Raw genomic sequence first — 17,209 nt, forward strand, 5'->3', positions numbered from 1 at the left:
TTAAGATGAAACAAGGAGATTCTTTTTTTCTATATATAGAAATGTAATTCTGTACACAGCCATGTAATTTGACCTTCTGTCATTAAAAGTAAATGTAATAAGATAATCAATAATAAACACTTTCCAGTGTAATTCAGCTTCATCCTTGCTGTCTGAAAGGGGCCATTGCTGTGGGGGGTGTATGTCTTAAAGATCTCTCAATCCTTGATACCTTGGGTGCCTATAATAGCAGGAGCTTTCAAAATCTAAATTACTCATTTCTGCTGTGTGCTTATTACCATCTTTCAGATGAACTAAATTAAACTTGCCACTTTGCACCATGACACAGGAGAAAATCATACAAGTTTTCTTTTAATGTTACTGAATTAAGTAAATAGAATTCTGTTCTACTTTGATTGTTGTATAAAAAAATAAAAAAAAAAATCAAACATTGTAAACATTTGTAAAAAAAATCAAACATTGAGGAAGAAAAAGAAAGCATCCCATTTTTATGAGAAGTTCAGTATGTGAAACCAAAATGAGAACTGGGCATTACCTCTGAATGTTGTCTATACAACTGTTCTTTCCGCTTTATCTATCAGAAACTCTACCACTCAAATTCTACCCCCAATTCTAGCACTCCTATTTCTTTGTTCATTTCTGTCCTTGGAATTGTTTTTGGAGGGAAGTCGGGTTCTTTCGTGAAATTATTTCAGTTTTTGGAGAGAATGATTAATTCCTAAAAGAGAGAGAAAAACAATAAGAAAGCTTGGGGCAGAACTTCTTCTTGGTTCTCACATTTCTCTTTTGTACTCACATTTAAAAATGTGTAGACTTCACCTGAGCATTGGAATTAGTGGGTTGTCTTGGAAAGTAATAAGAGTCTGGCCACATGAGAGACTCCTAACTCTGGGAAACGAACAAGGGGTGGTGGAAAGGGAGGTGGGCGGGGGGTTGGGGTGCCTGGGTGATGGGCACTGAGGGGGGCACTTGGTGGGATGAGCGCTGGGGGTTATGCTATATATTGGCAAATTGAACGCCAATAAAAAAAAAAGAGTCTGGCCACATGCAGCCTGCGTTTCCATTTCCATGGGACAAACACCAGTGGGGGCTGAGCAGCAGTTGCCCGTGTTGGAGGCCCCTGAACTCTGGCTGGGCTGTTAGCGTCCCCACCAGTGTCCCCGCTCCAACCAGCCTGCTTCCCTCGGCTATAGTGCTAACATACCTACTGTAGACGCTTGTATTTATGTACCTATCGATCTATCAATCTAGATCTAGCTCGGGATACATACATATTCTCTGTTGTTGTTGTTATTAACAGCAGAAGACTGGTTCAAAGATAGGTAGGCAGCCTCACAGTCCGCCTCATCACTCCAACATTTTTCCTAGGGAAGCGTGACTCTAGGTGATTTACTCGGTAATTTCCTCATCTGTAAAACTGAAGATAATATTCATAGTTCCTACCTTGTGAACTTGTATGACAATCAATACGAAGCTGTACGTAAAGCGTAATGCCTAGAGCACGGCGGGTATGCCATAAGTGGTAGCTACGGGCGTCCTGGGACACATCAAAATAAACGTGATTTTTAAAGTTGACTGTGTGTTCCTATCACGGCATTTCGTATAAAAGGCGCCCTGTATCAGGATCTTTGATTTTCACTTACATCCTCCCCCTTGAATGGTCTGGGATACTTGCCAATGGACATGCTGCCTCTGTCATTCAGGAGGAATCTTTCGGTCTTGAGCAGGATAATGAATGAATTAGGAAAGCCCAAGCAAACGTGTGGACAGACATCCCTTGTCAGAGCTTTGATTTAGATTCCTTGCAGAACAACAGAAATATTCCTTATGTTTCCATTCTTTTCAAAATGCAAAGAATGCCAGAGCTTCAAAAACAGGACAGAGAAATGCACTACCCTAGGGGAGGTGCTGTAACAAATTTAAAGCCAGCCTCTAGGAATCAGGGTAAGGATGCTTTCCTCATTATTTTCCCTGTTCATTATTTAGCACCATTATCTGTTCTGATCCCTTCCTACAGATTTTCCAGGGCTCACGGGCTGCAAATGTGATTCTTGGATCCAGTACAGGGTCCGTAGCTCATCTAGAACGCAGTAGATCATTCAACATATTTCTGATTTACTGCCTTTAATTTCTTCTTCAGGAGCAAAAACAGAAGCTTGTGGGTGGAGGTAGACGATCTCTGATTACAACTATGGATAGAGAAATGGTTTCTTCTGACATTTTTCTTTCAGAGAGACTAAGCAAAATTGCAGCACAGTTTAACAGTACTCTTCTTAACTCACTGCAGGTTGCCATGGAAACAGGAATCTCGCATCAACAAGAAAGGCATTTAGGGAATCTGTTCGGCTCTAACATTAGCATGATCTAGGCTTTCCTGCTCACCGCTAACAAGTCTAGCATCTCTTTTAGAATATCATTAATACTCATTAAATTTCTGTGCATGTGCTTTCAGGGAGCTTCATGTTGCGTTTGAGGTCATTTTTATTTTTTTTTGTGAGTGACCGACTCAGCAGAGATACATATTTTGTAGAACTATATTTAGCTCATCTAGCACATGAGGTAAGACTCACTTTACTTACACTGTTATTTTCACATGATCCAGATTTAGATTTTAATAGAGGAGAACATGTTCGCGGTGGCAATTAAGGAAATCTGCTAATGTTTAGGAAGTTTATTTGTAATAAAGAAGAACCAAATGGGAGTTTTTGTTCCGTAAACGAAGTTTAATAAAAACAGACCCTTTGATCATTTACTTGTGTGGGGCAACTTTTAGGTTAGCTCTCATATGTAAGTTTCGTTTTGCTGAATAGTATTTTAGTGTTTGTTTTTCCGGATAGTTTACTTAGGAATCTTAAAACACTAAGAGATTATGTTGTTGGCAAAATTAACTGGACTTTCTTTCCCCATGAGCTGTAAAAAAATGTGATTAAAAAGTCATCAATTTGTTTAAAGCAGTTATAGCAATGGCTAAATTACCATTTTCTTTAATTTCACTAAAAAAAGGATTTTTGGTAGACTTGTTGGGGGAAAAAATAAGAGAAGTCCTGTTTGAATTACGTGTCAAACTTTTCAAATTATTTTCTATGTGCATTGAAATAAGTCACTGGTTCAACAGTTAATCTCCTTCTCTAGTTGAACGATGACCTCCTGAACTGATTCTGGGGCTTCCCATTATTGAAAGGTTGTGTGTGGCTCTCAATGCCAAGGGCTTTGGGCAGGTAGCAAGTTTTTGTGGTGAACACATTAGCTTTGGAATCCAAAAGCCAAAGTTCAATTCTCAGCTCCACTTCTGCCAGCTAGGCGACTCTGGGCAAAGTACTTTTAACCACATTATACTCCCTTTTCATCTTGAAGTTGATACAAGGATTAAATGAGTTAGACTATGTACAGTACTTAAATTTTTGCTATAATATGCACGTACTGGTATGGAATGGTTCATACTCAGATGCAATGAGTTTTCATTGTAGGTATCATTAACATACTAGTTTTATAGCTTGGATAATTGGAAAACACCGCTAAGCCAGGATTTCCCTTTTTACTAAAATCAAACATCATAAAATTTAGCTCTTTTTTTTTTTTACCCCTGAGCTTGTTGTTCATCTTGAAAAATGGGTTATAATTAATAAAACGTCCAAAAGCCAGAGGATAAGTAAGACATGAAAATAATAAGACCACGAACAGACTGGAAATGTGATTTATAGGTGGCAAATTGAACAAAACCAATCACCAACAAGTCATCTCCAGTTTTAGAGTCAAAATGTGCCTATCAGCTGTCTTGTCACTGGTTTACCTAGCTTGTGGATCATAATCAATTAGTCTGTAATAAAATATTTATCATGCACAGAGTCTATGATTTCTCGAACTTGATGTTTAATTTCTTTTATGTTGAGTTTTAAATACATAAATGAATTCCGTCCCTTTTTTTTTTCACCTGAATTGGAAGCCAAGTGAATAGACAAAGCAATAAATAAGATGGAACCCAAAAGTTAGCTTACTTAGCTCTTAAGAAAACGGCTTAGGTTGGGGTTGCAGTGAGAATTTTAAAGCTGCACCCCCGGATCAGACAAATGTAAACATCCAGTCATGGGAAGCACTGGAAAGAATCAGCCCTCCCTCATCTTGTATATCTGGTGACTCTTTGTGTGTCCAAAATCCTTCTATATGTGTATCAGTCAGATTGAATTAGGGCCCACCCCGATGGTCTCATTTTCGTTTAAACATCTCTTTAAAGGCCATATCTTCAAGTATAGTCACATGCTGAGACAGTGTGGGTTAGGACTTCAACCTGAATGCCTTGGGGAGGACACAGTTCAGCCTATAACAATAAATGTTCTCCGTAGGAGCATAGTGATAACAAGATTTTGCATTGTAACTAATTCTTCCATAATTGTCTTCTTCCTTTTCTTTTTGAAAAAAAAAAAAATCTTCGACAGCTTTTTCAGGAGCTAAGCTGCCTTCACAATGAGGGATAAACCTAGCTTATAATGTCAATGATGTACAGGAACAGAATGAGGAATTGCCAAGTCTATCTTAAAAACATCATCTACCACCTAGTTTCTTGATGGATATATTAAATCCCAGCAAGTTCCAATGCTCCAAAGTGGTCAATCATTTCAGAAATACCAATTAAAATTAAAAGATAGATAACTTATTTTTTTAAAAAACTAAGGATTATACTTTACCAAGGATTTATTTTGTTATATTTCTATGTGACATGCGGTTCTATAATCTATAATAATTTCCTCCTGGAGAACAGTTTGTTTTAATAAAGCTGAATACAGAGAATAAGGATAAAGATAAAGCCTGTTAACTTTGAAATGAATAACTATAAATGAAGTGAAATGAAGTGAAGCCATAAAGAAAAGTCATTTGTTCTTTCATAGCATCTTTCCACAGAAACATCAAGAACTTTATAAATGGTTCTTGGTTAAGTTATCTGGTGCACTGACCCTGAAATTCACCCCTGTATTCAAATCTAAAACTTCCAAATCTTGCAGCCTGACTGGGGAACAAAAAGAAAGAAATAGAAACTTCTTTTAAAATTCCCAGGACCATACCTACCTTTATTGTGGTCATTGTTCATTGCTATTATGTTCATTGTTTAATATGCTGGATAATGGGAAAGACCTGTGATTAAGCCTTATCCCAAACTTCTGGCTTCCACTTCAATCTATAGGTAGATAAATGGAAAAATTGGAATTAAGAGAAAAGAAAAACCCTATGGTTTTAATTGTGTTAAAATTACTAATATAAATATCAAGAGCTAAGATGAATTAAATCCTATCTCAGGCCCTGATAAAACATTTTAAAATTCATGATTTCAGGTCTGTCTTGAACATAGTGACCATGGCACTTTGCTAAAGGCTGAAGAAATACCAACATAAGGAATGAAACATGGTGTTTGGCCTCCTGGTGTTCACAGTCTCACTGGGAAAATTAACAACTTTATAACAACTGTAGTACTTGCTCGTGAAGTCAAACTTAACTAAGGAAAAGAAATAGAGGAAACAAAGATTCACTATGGTTGGATGATCAAGCTCCTTAGAGGAGAAGACATTGAACCCGGGTCTAGAAGGATGAGAAAAATTCTATAGGAAAATGTTTTCCAAAGGTTAAAGCAGAACATAAGACAAGGACAACAGAGAGAAACACAAGGAGACAGCGCGTGGAACGCGTGGCACGAAAAATAGTTTGATATCAGATAATGGAGGACCTCGACTAAATATTTGAGAAATGGGAGAAGTAAAATATGAGTTGTGCTCCTAAAAGACAGTTCTCGAAGCCTGTGAAAGGTGGCACGTACGTAGGAAGGCAAGCAAGTGGCCAGCTCTTCCTCTGAGGGGCCACCAGTCAGGTTTTCAAGGGCAGCCTGACCGTGATGTCCCTTCCAAGTCCATTCATCATTTCACATACGATGGAATCTCAGTTCTTCCCAGGATACTCCTTTAACACTCTGCATATTTTTAACTGAAGTTTATGACTTTCTACTTAGCTTTATCTTCTTGTGTGTGTGTTTTTTTTTCCAGACTCTAAACAAGATCCTATCCAAAAACAGCATGTAGTTGATGATAAGTATGGCTTGTTGTCTCCACTTTATAAAATATTCTTTGCTTTGTGGAAATAGCCTTAGCAACATCTTTTGCTTCATCGTGCTGGTCATTATACCTTCCACCCATATGCCATTAAAAGTGCAGCCAAAGGTTGGCTGGAAGCCGTCCTCAGATGTTTCAGGGGACTCGACAGGGATCTCAGGCAGGTTTGGCAGCATCACAAAGGGCTTCCCCCACTTCTTGGCTCGTGGACTGTGCAGAGATTTTAGCTTCACCCTAAGGATTTTTTTTTAAATAAATTCATGATGTGTTGATTAATGTTGCTGGAATAAATTATACTGAAGTGCTGGACTTTTTGCATACGTTGCCAAATCATTCTTAATTTTTGATTGATCTTCGTTCCATAATAATTTTAAAATGTGTGGGCCTTTTCTTAGGGTACTGCCTCTGGTACATTCAAATACCTAGTTGATATTTCCACTTAGATGTCTCACCAGCATCTGAAATTTAACATGTCCAAAGAAAACTCTGTATGCTGCCTCCGTAGTCGTCTCGCCCATGTTTAAGTGGAACCACTATTCACCTGGGTGACCAGGCCTTACACTTAGAATCTTCTCACACTCCTCTCTTTTTCTCATACTTTAAATGCAGTCTGTCACTATATCCTGTTCATTATTCTATCAAAATATATCCCCCCCAAAAAAAACAAAACAAAAACAAAAACAAAAACAAAACAAAATATATCCCAAATCAAACCTCTTCCTACCAGCATCGTTGCAACTTCCCAAGTAAAAATGACCTGCACTGCTAGTCTCTGTTTACCTACCTTCTTACCTACCTACCTATCTACCCTCTCTCCTTATCAACTGGAGTTATCACGCTTACCTCATTACACTTAGTGGTGTGTATACCATTTGCTCCATTTTCTTTACCTTTAGAAATTCTATGCAAGGACCCCCCATCCCCCATAATTTCTACATGCAGGCTTAGGGTGTGGGGCTTTATTCCTTCTTCTGAGATTTTTAAAAAAGTTTTTATTTTAATTTCAGTTAATTAGCATTGCTACATTAAATTTGGATGTACGATATAGTGATTTAACACTTCCGTACATCACCCGGTGCTCATCACAAGTGCCCTCCTTAATCCCCATCACCTCTCTCACCCACCCCCACCCACGTCCCCTCTGGGAACCATCCGTTTGTTCTCTATAGTTAAGAGTCTGTTTCTTGGTTTGCCTCTCTTTTCCCCTTTACTTGTTTGTTTTGTTCCTTAAATTTCGCAACTGAGTGAAACATATCGTCTTTCTCTGACTAGATCTTTCACTTGGCGTCATACTTTCTAGGTCCATTTTTCTCTCTCCTGAGAACTTTCTTTGTATTATTTATTGCCAATTGTTAATAAGACAAAGACCCTCTCCTTGACCAGGTTCCCCAAGCAGGTTCCTCTGAGGCTGCCTGGGTCCCATCCCTGGGTGTGTCTTCAAGAGCTGGGTGTTAGTAAGAATCCTAGTAAGTCGGTTGAGGCAGATTCTCCTGTCCTCGATATCTGATCCAGTTCCTCATCTCTCACTATCTCCCCAGATGCTATCCGGTCACTCTGATCTGCCTTCAGGAAGAAACCTGCCTTGCCAGTTTGGCCAAATCCCTCCTCATCCCTGGTGTCTCTTAGGAATTTTCCATTCATAGACCCCTATTCTGTAACTTGGCTATAAATCCCCACTTTTTCTTGTTGTGTTTGGAGTTTACTCCAATCTCTCTCCCATATTGCAAAACCCCATAGACCCCAAATAGTCTGCTTTTCCATTTTAACAAGAGTCAGAAAAATGTTTCTTTAATGCTCCTCTTGGGTATTTTGAGAAGAGAGAGAATCTCTTCTCCTATTTATCAACCTGCTTACCATTAAGGACAATTCATCTGCTCTAATGGGAATTTAACCTTCTTCTATTTGTCTCCGTCAAATTTTCTAGCTTTTGAGAAATTAATTTCAACTACTATTATATTATGGTCAGAAAACACAATGTCTCTCATTTTATTACAATCTCCATTTGTATAAACTCTATCAATTCTCTTGGTGATTACCTCACGGTTTTGAAAGTACTGATCAACCTAGGAGCAGATTCTCAAAACCAGATTCTGCAACTACACACGCATACAAATAATACCTAAATGTGCGGTTTTGCTGAACCTGTTTTTAAAAGATTTTATTTATTTATTTGTGAGAGAGAGAGAGAGAGGCAGAGACACAGGCAGAGGGAGAAGCAGGCTCCACGCAGGAGCCCGACGTGGGACTCGATCCTGGGTCTACAGGATCACACCCTGGGCTGAAAGCAGCGCTAAACCGCTGAGCCACCTGGGCTACCCTTTGCTGAACATTTTTATTTTTAAACCTAGACAATAGGAGTAAAATTTATTACACTTCTCATGCTATAAGTTGTACACAGAACAAGTGCTCAACAGTCTTAGGGAACTTCTCTCCGCATTTATAAGGAGCAAGCAGCTATAGTTTTTGTCTTGACACTGCACGTCTTAAAAAAAAAAACACATAAAATATCACTCCCCTCTTTGGTTTGATGATCGGTGCTTCCCCATCAATTCATAGCCTGCTACCTATTACACACCTTCCTTGTCTCCATGCTTAACCTCATTTACACTCAGTAGACAATACTTCAGAATTGAACTCAAAACAGGAAACCAGGGGCCATGTCGGTTTGTTTAAATGATCTCAAGAGACAACGTATACTTGCTACTCCATATCTTTGCCAAGAACCTTAACCAAAACAGTCTCTTATCAAAACATTTTTCAATTTTTTTCTTCAATCTTTTTTAGTTGAGACGCATCAGAGAGGAGTCTGCTGGGTGGCTCAGGCCAGGCTCCACTGCTGAGGCTGGATCGTGATCCAGGAACCAGTCTTCTGCTTCACTGGTCTAGAAACATAATTTTATTGATGCTCTCTGATTTTGGAAGGCTAAAACTTCCACTAAATAAACTCAGAAGAGATTGAGACATAAAATAAGACGTTTCTCTATCAATGGAAAAAAGTGTAATAAAGCTAATGAAAAGAGCAGAGTATTTATACTGCTTGATTTGCATATTATATTCCTCTGAGAATAGTCGTATGAGAAACTGTAGGTTATTACATGCACTTTTGTGCCAGCCAGGAGCTTGTAAGGGCTGGTATGACAGGCCTACAGTGTTGTGACGAACCACCTCTACTTGTGGGACCTGGAGGGTTTCTTCTGGTCTCCGTGCAGACCACACTCTCTCTAGTCACCTATTGTCTCCCTAGACAATCGCTTAAAAACAATATCTACCTTTTATTAACTGTTTACAATGCTTCGAACGTTTTAAGATTATCATCATCATCATCACTTATTAATTATTTACTATATTTCAGGTACTGTTCTAAATAACTTCTTTATCTTCATAGCAACCTGATGAAGTAGGTACTTATTTCAATCTCCGTTTTTTAGAAATGTCTTGAGAAATATGTATTATTACTAACGAAAGTGTATAAGATGTGAGTAACGATAAATGAACACCTAAGTATTCGCCACCCAGCTTTAGAAATAGAATATCTATCTCCTTCCTTTCCCACTCCATCTCAATGAACCAGAATTTTGAGGGTACTGTTAATAACTCCCTTTCTTCTCTATGGGCTTATTGTCTTTTATCTTACTGATTTGTAAGGTTTGCTGGAGGTGCTGTTACTATATCCTGAATATCAATATTTAACATTTCGTGCGAGTTCCTGATATCTTGACCCAGTTTATGGTTTTTCTTTTGCTCTCTTCACTGGCTTTTAATTTTATCATCAAGTTTATTAGTCTTTTTTTTTTTATAATTTATAAACATTGTTTCTTTGAAAAAAAAAATCCTTCCCAATCCTGAGATCATAATACAATTATTCCATTTTGCTTTCACAAGTTTTGATAGCTTGCCTTTCACCTCCTAGAAATAATTCTTTATAAATGTTGTAACATATATTATTCATATCTTACAGAGGAAAAAAACAACGAGGCAAGAAAATTGTCTTATTCGACGTTCACAGATGGTAAGTTGTAGAGCTAAGAGTTGAATTCAACAGTCTGATTCTGCAGTCCCACTCCTCTACGGCCTCCAAGGGTATAATCAGAGAAATTATACAGATGTGGAAACTGAGGATCAACGAGGGTAAGTGACTTGTCCGAGGCCAACAATCCTAAGAGCTGGAGAGAGCGTGCAAACTTCAATACAATTTTTACCAAGAGTCTATACACTTTCCTTTATATGCCCTGTATTCCTAGGACCACATGCTGGTCTGTGGATTCTATTTTCACAAACTCTCTGCTCTCTGCTTTATTTTGGGAGTCATTTTATCCTCTAATTACTTCTGCAAAGAGCTGGTTTTATCTGTACTCTTTGTATTTAGCTGGTTTAACCCACAAAGTGAAAATTTATCTCCTAGTTTTGGACTCATCTCATCTTTTTCTGAATTTATCACATCGCTTTATTTCTTAGTCTGAATATCTATGTAATTTTCACCTCTTAGAGCCCCATCTGCTGACCTTCTAATATTCTGCATTCAAATTCTATTTATAGTAGATCATCTTACTCTCAGCTTCATGTTACCTCTTTTTCAGTGATTGCAATTAACACTTCAAGGATTTCTTTGATCGTACTCCTTTCCTTCTCCTTGGGCTTATCTTTTACTGCTCCTTCCATTTAACTCACATTCAGCTACTTCTACAGCAGTCAAGGGTAACAGCTGACTTTTCCCCGTCATGCCTTGCAAGGGCAGAGAGAAAGGCAAACTTTTTGATAAAAGTTGGCCACTGTTTCTGACTCCTGAAGATGAAGTATGAATGCTCAGCTTCTGTGGTTACTTTGAGTTCGAATTAAGCAAGCGTGTCACTTCTGGAATCATAGAAGTTCCTTGAGTCGCCTAAACTATGTCTAAGTACAACCTTTACGCAAACGCTACTTTTTTACAAGCTACTTTTTTCTATTTTCCCAGTACTTCCCCCTCTGCTGAAAATGTCATTTTCTCTGTTGTCATGAATTGAAATTCTGCTCGTCTTTAAAAGTCCACGTCAGATATCACCATGCGAAGCCCCTCCATTGACACTTTTCTGACCACCTGAAGCAGAAGCCGAGTGTATACCCACACACATCGCATGATGCTTAGCTCAGTGCACTGGGTCTGGTGGGATGTTAGCGTCACACATATGGAGTCCCCTACGACATTGCAAGTTCCCAGGTAATAAAACACAGACTGATTTAGGAAACTACAGCTACAATATTTCTTATCTAGGACTGTAATTTTCCTACAACCAGAATTTTATAGGCCTATTGGGTAAACCTTTAGAGCTATTTATTGAGCTGGACTGGATTACGTTAGTTGTGCTTAAGAGTCCTTTTGTCTTTCATGAAATTATTTAGGATCTACCCTATGCCTTGAACTGTATCATTCAGTGAAGATAATACCATGAATATCACAAAGGCTGTGTCTCATAGGCTGGTGAGAAATAAATGAGAAAACAAAAGGGAGTTCATGCAGTGTGGGGGAAATGTAGAAGCTGGAGAGCCAGCACAACTGCTCGGTTACTAGCTTTGGAATTTGCTAGCTGTAGAGATTATGTGTGTCTCCTAATCTCATGGTTCCTGAACTTTTTTAACTTGCAAAATGAAGGGAGTAAATTTTTGCCTTTCAGAAAACCTTTAGGTACAGGAATAATGCACAGAGCATAGTTATCAATAAATGAAAGCCATCGTGGTCACTGCAGTATGATATTGCATATTAGCAAATGTGAAACCAGCCAGGATTGTTTTAAACCAATTAAGACCGGAAGATTAATCCAAATGACTAAATTGATATGGTGATATGTCCACCCAAGCTAGATTTGCTCTTGGGGTACAACACTACTTTGTAGAAATAACTAACTGTCAAGATTTCCTCAAATTTCATGAATGAAAATGGGAGAGTAGATAACATCTATTAAATGATTATTATCTGTCATATTCTTATAAGGTGTTTCACATACATTATCTTACTCAGTGTGTCCAATAGTCGTGTGTGTAAGTGGGTGCTATTATCCTAGTGTAGACATAGACACTGAGACTCAGAGAAGCTATACATCTGCATTTCTAATATTATAGTCTAAAAACAGACAATTATACTTCAAGTGTGTGTGTGTATAATATATAAAGAAATTATAATCGTTTTTCTAGGGAGCATGTTATTTAATAGTGACTTTGAGCACCTGCCTTTGTTAATAACAATTCGAGTGTGTTTATAGAACAAGGTCATCCCTTTGCCAATTCGAATGGCACATAATAGACTATCCAGCATGACAACTGAAACCCAAGGTGTACTTTGAAAATTTCCAATCTGATATTTCAGAATGTACTAGGCATATATATGATTACTGGTAAGTGGAAGAGTCATCTTTGCCTTCACAGGGAGAAGAGCAGAGTAGAATATTATTTCTAGATGAAATAGCCTGTTGGGATCATCGACGTAATTATGCAATCCAGTCTGAGTTGATGCAAAGGGTGTAATTAAGCATCGTTACAAATTTTGTCTGTGCCTCTCGTGGCCAAGCAGAGGTTGATCCCTTTGCTTCTTTTTCTTTGGATTTTGAAATATTGTTGGTGATAGTTAATATTCCATATATACCGTGATGTAGTCAGTCTCTTAATACTGTAGTCCTTTAATTGAAGAAATATTTAAAATGGTTTTTATGAAAACATTGCTGTTATTTTCATGACAAGTATTAATGCTCTTCTGCTCTGCCTCTATAATTTTTTAAATGAAGATTCATAGATATATGTATATACTATATACAGACATAAATATATTATTTATATGTTGCATGTATCAATACATGTGTATATTTACCACATGTTTTTGGTGTGTGTGTGTGTGTGTGTCCCCACTTAAAATATTCTTTTCAACCACAAAAGCAACATTATGATAAATAACTAGTAGAATTTTATATTAAGCTATAGAATGTGCCCAGATCTGCAAATTTGAAGATTTGCATTTTTAATATCAAAGATAAAAATGGCATATTTTCCTATGATAAAACGTAGAGGTAGTACTCTAAGTTGGGACTTGTCAAAACTGGAGTGGCCGCACTCCCTGGCATAGTTAGCCCATGGTAACAAGGACAGTGAACAGAGGGAAGAAACTGGAATTAAAGAAGAGAGGACCTGGCTCTGCGAGACTGGGCCTGGTCAGCAGGCAAGGCCTGGCACGGACTTTGCTCCTCTGTGCCCGGGGAATGAGGAAGAAGGGCAGTGTCAGACCTGGCCTACGGGACATGGACTGTGGGGCGGTGCAAGTGTTGGGCCACAAATATTACCCAGCGGAGGTGCTCTCGGGAGGATGCAACGAATCTCAAAACCTTGGACAGGAAATTACAGGAACACTAGGGAGGGAACAGCCAGTAGTTGGGTTTCAGGGCAGTGAGGTCATCGGGACAATGCAAGAGGCAAAGAAAACAGGGACCTGCCTTGTCCTCTGGAAATAAAAGCATTGGCATGATGTAGGGGCTGAGAAGCAGAGGAAGCTGTCACTTGGGAGGGGCTTGGACTCCACCACATTCCCTCACACGACAGTGATTCGGCTTCTCTCATGGCCTCTGACTTCACCACAGCTGGTGCAGGGGGAGAACAAGACAGAGAGGGAAGGCAGAGGCGGCTAGGAATCCGGTTGACCGAAACTCCAGCCTGTTAGTGACCTACCAGGTAAGGCTGAGGGGCAGGAGAAGGAATAACAATCATTCTGCTGATAAAATCAAAGATGTGTCCTTCACAGCAAATGCTTCCAGATTATTCATTAGACGGTTCCCAATGTGTAAAAGAAAATCTTCCTCTGCAAATGTCTAATTCCGACTTTATGAGGACCAATAAGTACCCAAAGAAGAATAACTGAATGAATGTAAGAAGCAAGACTCCTTAGACTAAAGAACAAAGGCAAAGGGAACCTTCATTTCTGTGATGTTTTTCACATAACTGAATGTCCCCAAATGCTTCACAAAGCATTTAATTACATGCTAGCAGCAGAGGAAACGCTGGCATTGCCGCGTGCCAGCTCCAGCCCACGTACAGCGGCGAATGTCAAGTCAACTGGCGAAGTGTAAGGGATCTGCAGACAGCTCACTCACAGTCTCTTCTCTTGGAAAGCAGAGCTCCTCGGTGCTGAGCACTTACACACTTCCCGGCGAATGGAGCGGCCTCTTTGCACTGCTTCCACCTGGCGCCTACAAGGCCATGAAGATGGAAGTGGACGTTATTTGCAATGTAAGATTCCACAAAAAAAGACCTGCCCACCCAGGAGGACATACGAGCGGTGGACAGGGAAGCTTTCGGGAACATTAGCTGGAGAGAGACCCAACTGGCAAGATTTGGATGGGAACGTTTTCCATTTTGCTTAAAGGTTGGCCTACACCGTAGCTCACGCACTCTCTTTAGATCCAAGGTGACAAGAGCTCCACAAGCCCTTTCTCATCCGGCCCTTAGTGCAGGACTGGCCTGATTGACTAGACCCTTAAATAGTTCAACTGGGAATCTGGATGAGTCAGGGCCTTGAGGCCTGCAACCCTAACACTCATTAGGAGAATTGCTGTATTTTGCTATAACGGGATCATAAATAAAGGTATGGACACGGCAAAAGACTCGATTAAGGAAAGGCCTTATGGGGAGCCATTGCTTAATGTTACAACTTTGAAATGAGTTCAGTCTACGGCCATACCACCCAGAACGCGCCCGACCTCATCTGAAATGAGTTCAGACCCTATTTTGTAGACAAAGGGCATCTGCTAAAAGATTTTAAGCCATGATAAACATTTATTCAATTTCTCAGTAAATAAGCACTGTGTGCTCCGTGCCAAGGACTAGGCATGAATAAAACAGCCCTTGATCCCAAGGTGGGTATCGTTTAGCAGAGGAAGACTCTTACGGGAGTGCAGTGAGGTATTGGTATTGCTATAGCGGCATTATATTTTATGTTTATTTAAAGGATAGCAAAGAGGTCTGAGGGACTGGTAGATTTATTTTTTAAAATTTAAATTCAATTAGCCAACATACAGTACATTATTAGTTTCAGATGTGGAGGTCAGTGATTCATCATTTGCATATAATACCCAGTGCTCATTGCATCACGTGCCCTCCCTCCTTCATGCCCAACACCCTGGACACCTGGGTGGCTCAGGGGTTGAGCATCTGCCTTTGGCTCAGGGCATGACCCTGGGGTCCTGGGATTGAGTTGCACATTGGGCTCCTCTCGGGGAGTCTGCTTCTCCCTCTGCCTGGGTCTCTCTCTCTCTCTCTCTCTCTCTCTCTCTCATGAATAAATAAATAAAATCTTAAAAAAAATTTCCATCACCCAGTTACCCCCTCCCCTCCATCAACCCTCAGTTTGATTCCTATACTTAAGAGTCTCTTGTGGTTTGTCTCCCTCTGATTTCTTCCCATTCAGTTTTCTCTCCCTTCTCCTGTGATCCTCATCCCCATTTCTTATATTCCACATATGAGTGAAACCATATAAGAAGTGTCCTTCTCTGGTTGAATTATTTCACACAGTATAATACTTTCCAGGTCCATCCACGTCAAAGAAAATGGTGGGTATTTGTCGTCTCTAATGGCTGAGGAATATTCCAGTGTATCCATAGACCACAGCTTCTCTATCCATCATCTTTCAATGGACACCGAGGCTCCTTCCACAGTCTGGCTATTGTGGCCATTGCTGCTGTGGACATCGGGGTGCAGGTGTCCCGGCGTTTCACTGCATCTGTATCTTTGGGGTAAATCCCCAGCAGTGCAATTGCTGGGTCGTAGGGCAGGTCTATTTTTAACTCTTTGGGGAACCTCCACACAGTTTTCCAGAGTGGCTGCACCAGTTCACATTCCCACCAACGGTGCAGGAGGGTTCCCCTTCCTCCGCATCCTCTCCAACATTTGTGGTTTCCTGCCTTGTTAATTTTCCCCATTCTCACTGGTGTGAGGTGGGATCTCATTGTTCTTTTGATTTGTGTTTCCCTGAAGATGAGTGATGTTGAGCGTTTTCTCATGTGTCTGTGGCTATGTGTAGGTCTTCTTTGGAGAAATGTCTGTTCATGTCTTCTTCCCATTTCGTGACTGGATTATTTATTTTTTGGATGTTGAGTTTGATAAGTTCTTTACAGAACTTGGATACTAGCCCTTTATCTGATGTGTCATTTGCAGGCATCTTCTCCCATTCTTCTGTAGGTTGTCTTGTAGTTTGTTGACTGTTTCCTTTGCTCTGCAGAAGCTTTTTATCTTAACGGAAGCCCAATAGTTCATTTTTGCTTTTGTTTCCCCTGTTTTGGAGATGTGTCTAGCAAGAAGATGCTGTGGCAGAGGTTTGAAGAGGCGGCTGTCTGTGTTCTTCTATGAGATTTTGATGGATTCCTGTCTCACATTTAGGCTTTTCATCTATTTTGAGTGTATTTTTGTGTCTGTTGTGAGGAAATGGTCCAGTTCATTCTCCTGCATGTGGCTGTCCAATTTTCCCAACATCATTTGTTGAAGAGACTGTCTTTTCCATTGGATATTCTTTCCTGATTTGCCAAAGATCAGTAGACCAAAGCGTTGAGGGTCCACTTCTGGTTCTCTGTTCTGTTCCAGTATGTGTCTGTATTTGTGTCAGGACCATACTGTCTTGATCATTACAGCTTCACAATACAGGTTTGAAGACTGGCATTGTGATGCCACCAGTGTCAGTTTTCTTTTTCAACATTCCTTTGTTCAGTCTCTTCTGTTTACACACAAATTTTAGGATTATTTGTTCCAATTCTGAAAAAAGGTCTAATGTAATTTGATAGGGATTACATTCAATGTGTAGATTGCTCTGGGTAGCACAGGCATTTTAACAGTATTTGTTCTTCCAATCCATGACCATGAAACGCTTTTCCACCTCTTATGTGTCTTCCTCATTTTCTTTCCTGTGTTCTGTGATTTTTACAGTATAGATTATAGGTCCTTTACTCTTTGGTTAGGTTTATTCTTAGGTATGTTATGGTTTTCAATGCAATTGTAAATGGGTTCGACGCCTTAACTTCTCTTTCTTCTGTCTCATTGTCAGTGTATAGAAATGCCACTGATTTCTGGGCCCTGATTTTCTGTCCTGCCACGTTGCTGAATTGCTGTGTGAGTTC

General features: G+C 39.6%; 2 long non-coding RNA genes across 4 annotated transcripts in view; one reads left to right on the top strand and one right to left on the bottom strand.

Annotated features, from left to right (window-relative positions):
• Positions 1-17,209, top strand: part of LOC112641080 (uncharacterized) — a 70,632-nt gene that overhangs the window by 25,918 nt on the left and 27,505 nt on the right. The window contains exon 2 of the long non-coding RNA XR_007411625.1: positions 10,051-11,286. This is a non-coding gene — a long non-coding RNA (uncharacterized LOC112641080). The remainder of the gene's footprint in view (positions 1-10,050; positions 11,287-17,209) is intronic.
• LOC112641079 (uncharacterized) overlaps positions 1-17,209 on the bottom strand; it is a 50,318-nt gene that overhangs the window by 10,196 nt on the left and 22,913 nt on the right. Inside the window, exons 2-5 of one of the 3 annotated variants that reach the window (XR_004816939.2) lie at positions 14,084-14,293; positions 5,062-5,170; positions 1,272-1,417; positions 30-718 (exon numbers count right to left, since the gene is read on the bottom strand). This is a non-coding gene — a long non-coding RNA (uncharacterized LOC112641079). Of the gene's footprint in view, positions 1-29; positions 719-1,271; positions 1,418-5,061; positions 5,171-13,994; positions 14,294-17,209 lie in introns of those variants that run through there. The other 2 variants (XR_007411624.1, XR_003124484.3) reach the window with 2 other exon arrangements.

This window comes from Canis lupus, chromosome 6, assembly GCF_003254725.2.
Source record: "Canis lupus dingo isolate Sandy chromosome 6, ASM325472v2, whole genome shotgun sequence".
In the NCBI taxonomy this organism is placed as follows: domain Eukaryota; kingdom Metazoa; phylum Chordata; class Mammalia; order Carnivora; family Canidae; genus Canis; species Canis lupus.